This window comes from Lucilia cuprina, chromosome 6 (genome assembly GCF_022045245.1).
Source record: "Lucilia cuprina isolate Lc7/37 chromosome 6, ASM2204524v1, whole genome shotgun sequence".
In the NCBI taxonomy this organism is placed as follows: Eukaryota; Metazoa; Arthropoda; class Insecta; order Diptera; family Calliphoridae; genus Lucilia; species Lucilia cuprina.
The window spans coordinates 6,598,274-6,605,044 of NC_060954.1; the positions used below are offsets into that span (position 1 = coordinate 6,598,274).

The following is a 6,771-nucleotide window of genomic DNA, read 5'->3' on the forward strand; positions in this document are numbered from 1 at the left end:
ACTAGAACTGAACTAGAACTGAACTAGAACTGAACTAGAACTGAACTAGAACTGAACTAGAACTGAACTAGAACTGAACTAGAACTAAACTAGAACTGAACATGAACTTAACTAAAGTAAGAAATTGTTGACATTTTAATGCCAAATATTAGCTTGGTACTTTTTTAGAAAATAGTACCAAAAGCCAAAGTGTACTAAAACAAAGTGAAATTAAAAGTACTTTTTGTTAAAAAGTACCAAAGTGAAAAAATATGGTTTATACATCGCAAATAGTATCTGTTTTTTTTTCCTGCTTCAAATTCCTGACATTTTCGAACCTTTAAAAAGCAATTTGTTAAAATTTTCCCCAAAAATTTCAAAATTTCTTGTAACACTAACCTTTTACACTCCATAAAACCAAATAATAATAATAAAACTAATATTAATTAAAATTATAAACACAACAAATAACAATAACAAACAAAAACAGAAATAAAAAAAAAAACACAACAAACTTATAGATGGAAATACAATAACAAAAAAACAGAAAATGTACTAAGCCAAGTTAAGCGCTTAACCTTAGCTAAGGTCAATAACATGTCTTGAACAAAAAAAAAAAAAAAAAACACACACAAAAGCGAAAATAGAGAAAATACAAAAACAACAATAAAACCATGTAAATAAAATTAAAAAAAAATTAAATGTTTTTTATTGTGACCTTCGAAGTAATTTAGTTATTTTTCTATAAAAAAAATATTTTTTTTCTTTTTCAATCCCTTCTTTATGCTTTACGAATTTTAGAACGTTTTACTACTAAGACGGGTTGGAAACTTGTTCTTTTTGTTTTTAGCATTTTAAGAAGTTTTCATATTATTGCTATAAAATTCTTATAGAATATGTGTTAAGAATAACTAATAAATAAATTGCCAAAGGTATTAAACTAAAGTTTTTTTTCTTTTTGTCTTTAGTTTCGTTTTTCGATAAAAGTCATTGCCAATATTGATTAATATGAATCAAATGTTAAAGCATGTTGCTGGATAGAAGACATACAAACTAAAAAAAATAATATAACAATAATATTAATTTAAATTTAAACTTGAAACAATTTTAGTTGAATAAAATGTTAATGCTAAAAGAGGCAATCACAGTGGGGTTAAGCGAACAAAAAAATGGAAAAACTACTCTTCGAGATTGGAATGAACTTAGAATAGAGTAGAACTACAACAGAACAAGAACTGAACTAGAACAGATTTAGAACAGAACTAGAACAGATTTAGAACAGAACTAGAACAGATTTAGAACAGAACTAGAACAGATTTAGAACAGAACTAGAACTGAACTAGAACTGAACTAGAACTGAACTAGAACTGAACTAGAACTGAACTAGAACTGAACTAGAACTGAACTAGAACTGAACTAGAACAGAACTAGAACTGAACTAGAACTGAACTAGAACTGAACTAGAACTGAACTAGAACTGAACTAGAACTGAACTAGAACTAAACTAGAACTGAACTAGAACTGAACTAGAACTGAACTAGAACTGAACTAGAACTGAACTAGAACTGAACTAGAACTGAACTGGAACTAAACTAGAACTGAACTAGAACTGAACTAGAACTGAACTAGAACTGAACTAGAACTGAACTAGAACTGAACTAGAACTGAACTAGAACTGAACTAGAACTGAACTAGAACTGAACTAGAACTGAACTAGAACTGAACTAGAACTGAACTAGAACTAGAAGTAGAACTGAACTAAAACTGAACTTGAACTAAATTTGAATTAAATTAGAATTTTTGATGAAGTACATTTTTTATTTAGACCCATTGTGTTGTACTTAGCACGCGCCGTCAAAATTAATAAATAATTTGTTATTTTAAAATATGAATTCTTGTTTGATTTCAAAAGCTAGACTTAAATTTAGAACTTTTTGCACTTTATTAAAACACAAATTCATATTCATAAATTATTTAAATTAATATTAATAAAATAATCATCAATTTTCTTTTTTACTTCCTAATAAAAAATCTAGTTTTATCATAATTAAAAAAAAGATTCTAAATTATTGAAAACTTGTATCAGAAACAAATTATGTCATGATTTATTTTGAAGGTCACTTAAGATTCTAGTTTTTTAGATTTTCATATTTCCAAATGTACAAAAAAAAACAGTCCCCTTTTTGAATTAAAAACTATAAATAAAAATTTTAAATAATAAATAAAAAAAGAATAAATATTTTTTTGTTTTATAATTTTATGACAGCAACCATTTATTTTTTATATAAAAAATATCGTTAACAAATTAAACTTTATTTTATAAAAAAAGTTTATATTTGATTCGTAAAATAAAACTTAACAATTATAAACATAGAGAAAAGAAATAATAAAAAATCACAATGGTACCGTATTTACATAAAGCCTTATTTACCATTTTTTTATAAAAATACAAAAATATACAGGTATTTAAGAATAATATACAGATAAGGAATAAAATGTTATTTAGATACTAAAAAATTATATAATTTAAAGTGTTTTGAAATGAGAAAAAAGTAGTTGGGGAAATTTGATCAAATGATTTTCGTACCAGATCACAAATTTTATCGATTTTTTACCAAAAAATTTAACTTTACCTAATGTTTAAGTTTACCTAATTAAGTTCTATTCTTGATCAAGTTCTGATATAATTATTTTCCTGATCAGTTTTGAATCTCTTCCAGCTCTAGAAGAGATCTATCACCTTGATCAGTTTTTGTATCGATCAATTTGCGATATTTTTCATTGATCATAGTTTTCAGTCCTTGATTAATTCATAATCGTTTCTCGATAAATTTTACTTTAATTCTAAAACAATTATGAATCATTCTCTACTATATTATAGTTTAAGAACAATTTGTGATCTTTTCTTGGTCGCTTTCGTCAATTCTAGTTTAGTCCATGATAAATTCGTATTTGTTTCTTAATAATTTCAAGTTCTAGATAACTTTTCCATTAATTCTCTTTTAACTTTTGATCAATTTGTAATCTGTTTTTTAAGTCACTTTTTCAATTCTATGTCTGTTCTTGATCAGATCACTTATATTTCTTGATCAATACTTTTGATCAACGTGAGATCTTTTCTTGGTCTCTTTTTTTAATTTTAATTCAGTTCCTGATCTGTTCGTTTTTCGATAATTTATAGTTCAGTTCAGAAACAGTTCTAGACAACTTTTGGATCAATTTTAGTTTAATTTTTCGTCACTTTGTAATATTTTCTTGGGTAAATCTACAGTTTTAGATCAGTTAATAATCTTTTAGGGATAACTTCTACTTCAGTTCTAGTTCTGGGTTCTGCTCTTGTTCTAGTTGTGTTTTAGTTCTGTTCTAGTTCTGTTCTAATTCTGTTCTAATTCTGTTTTAGTTCTCTTACATTCTTTTTTAATTCTGTTCTAGTTCTGTTCTAGTTCTGTTCTAGTTCTTTTCTAGTTCTTTTCTAGTTCTGTTCTAGTTCTGTTCTAGTTCTGTTCTAGTTCTGTTCTAGTTCTGTTCTAGTTCTGTTCTAGTTCTGTACTAATTCTGTTCTAGTTCTATTCTAGTTCTGTTCTAGTTCTGTTCTAGTTCTGTTCTAGTTCTGTTCTAGTTCTTTTCTAGTTCTTTTCTAGTTCTGTTCTAGTTCTGTTCTAGTTCTGTATAGTTCTGTTCTAGTTCTGTTCTAGTTCTGTTCTAGTTCTGTTCTAGTTCTGTTCCAGTTTTGTTCTAGTTCTGTTCTAGTTCTGTTCTAGTTCTGTTCTAGTTGTTTTGTGGTTCTGTTCTAGTTCCGTTCAAGTTCTCGATCAATTCTGAATCAATTCCAATTCATTTCTAGATTAATTGTTGATCTATTCTTTTTTTAGTTTGCGATTAGTTGTAGTTAAATTCCTGATCACTCTTCAGAAATTCCATTTCTGTTTTAGTCTAACTGTAGATCACAACAAAGTCAGATCATGATCATTTCTCGATCAGTGCTAGTTCTGTTCTTGATCAGTTCTAGAGCTTTTTTTATTTAAGTTAATTTATAGTTGGAAATCATTTTTGGTTTTAAATTTACTTGTTTACTAACAATTTAGCTTTTTCAAAACCTGACTTTATCATTTTCTTAACATTCAAAACACTTTAAATTTGTTGTTTTTTTATAAAAAAATATTGAGTTTTAATGCTTAAAACATATTTATTAATATTTACACTTAATATTACATATAAACTATATACAGCTTCTTAAGCTTTTTTTTAGTTGAAATAACACAGATTTTTTTTTATTAAATTTCATTTTTCTCAAACCGTTAAATTTATTTTAAACATAAATTTAACGGTTTTTAATATCCTTTGTTAAACCATGTTTTTGTGTTTTTTTTGTTGTTTGGGTTAATTTAAACACATATGTACAATTCGTTGGTAAATAGGAAAAGCATAAGGATTTACGAAATTTAAAATCAAATAATAAAAATATGACATAAAATAGGAATTTTTTTTACTACCAGCTTCGGAACGGGCCACCGCCAGCAAAGAGGCCAAGCACAGCAAATAGAATACCAAACGGGGATGGGAGGTAGTGGGCATGGTTGTTTTGTTTTATTTAAGATATTTAGTTGTTTAACAAAATTTTTTGTATTTAGTTAATTTTTTTAAAGTTTCAAAGCACTTTTTTAGCAAAAAAAAACTTTCGCTTTTATTTTGGAATTTTTTGGAAGTTTTGTGTTTTTTTTTTGTATTTTTTTTTTGTATTTTTTTTTCAAAAAAATATGTTAATTTTTTGCTAGAATGTGTAAATTTTACACTTTTTTGTCGGTTATTTTATTTGATTTTCACTTTCGTTAATGTTGTCGTTTATTTATTTTTTTCTTTTTTACAATTTTCATTCAATAAAACGTTTTGTTTAAACTTTTAAAATGCTTTTTTTCTCTTGTTTTTAATAAATTTTTTTTTATGTATTAAACCGATCGTGTTAATGGCTTAAAGCCAACTAAACTGACCATTAAAACAGTGGCAGTTTAACATCAGACACCATACATATCAAATCAAATCTTGTAGAGGTTTTAAAAAAATCAAAAAACAATTTAGTTACTCTTCTCATTCCCCCCCAAAAACTCCATGCTAATCACTCTCAGTTTTAAAAAAATTTACTCATTCAGAGCATGCGTAGCCGTATGATCATGCTTGTTTGCTGGCTAGCGTGTGTGAGAGTATATGTCTGTCTGGTCAAAAAAAAAAAAAAATAAATAATTATCAGTCACCTTTTTTTTTTTGGTTTTTGTAATTTAACGAGTTTTCTTTTTATTTCACCCAATTTCTTTTCAGAAACTAAAGTGACAGTACTTAACAAATACATTGTACTGGTTTTCTTTTTTTTTTGTCTTCTTCTTTCATTAAAACTGGGTCCATGTTTCTTAGTTTTAATCGTTGTTTTTTTCCACTTTTAGTTTAAATAATTGAAACTGCTTTTATGATCATTTCTCTTTATCAGCCGGTCATTGGGGGAAAAAAATGTAAATAAATAATACTGGTTTTTTAAAACTGATAAATACCATAAACCCTGTATTTGTTGTTTACTGATAACAAATTGTTTTTGCTTTTTCAAAACTATCGATCAATCGCTTTTTGGCTCAATTTCTCTAGATCAATAGTTGTCTGTCTGTAAGTTTTGGTTGTGCGTGTCTGTGAATTTTTTCCTATGACTCTCACTTTTTTGTCTTTGCATTTCTTTTTTTTATTATTTACTCGTTCGTATAAGTTGTGTTATTTACATGATCTTAATTTATGGGTCTGTTGGACTTTGTTGTTTCTTTTTTAGAGTAAAGGTTCTTCTTCGTTTTTGTTGTTAATAGTTGTTAATTGAATTGTATTTGACTTCTTAAAGTATTTAGTTTTTATATTAGTTTTTTTTCTGTTTATGGAAAATATTTAATGCCCTACAGCTATTTATAAGGTATGTTAGCTACAACAGTTAGGTATTTATTTCTATCCACCATAAAACTTCTTTTTCATAGAACAGTTAAACAGACCTAGAACAGAACTAGAACAGAACTAGAACAGAACTAGAACAGAAATAGAACAGAACTAGAACAGAACTAGAACAGAACAGAACTAGAACAGAACTAGAACAGAACTAGAACAGAACTAGAACAGAACTAGAACAGAACTAGAACAGAACTAGAACAGAACTAGAACAGAACTAGAACAGAACTAGAACAGAACTAGAACAGAACTAGAACAGAACTAGAACAGAACTAGAACAGAACTAGAACAGAACTAGAACAGAACTAGAACAGAACTAGAACAGAACTAGAACAGAACTAGAACAGAACTAGAACAGCATTAGAACAGAACTAGAACAGAACTAGAACAGAACTAGAACAGAACTAGAACAGAACTAGAACAGAACTACAACAGAACTAGAACAGAACTAGAACTAGAACAGAACTTAAACTAGAAAAAAACTAAAACAGAACTAGAATAACCTAGAATTAAGCCATATACTACACTAAATACCAGACTGAAGACTAGACTTTGGGCTAGACTATAGACTTGACTATATACTAGACTATAGACTAGACTAAAATCTAGACTATAGACTAGACTAAAGACTAGACTATAGACTAGACCATAGACTAGACCATAGACTAGACCATAGACTAGACTATAGACTAGATTAAAGACTAGAATATAGACTAGACTATAGACTAGACTAGACTAGACTAGACTATAGACTAGACTAGACTAGACTATAGACTAGACTATAGACTAGACCATAGACTAGACTATAGACTAGACTATAGA

General features: G+C 27.5%; 1 protein-coding gene across 1 annotated transcript in view; it reads right to left on the reverse strand.

The window, feature by feature from the left end:
- LOC111687896 (protein jim lovell) overlaps positions 1-6,771 on the reverse strand; it is a 237,561-nt gene that overhangs the window by 146,307 nt on the left and 84,483 nt on the right. The window lies entirely within an intron of this gene.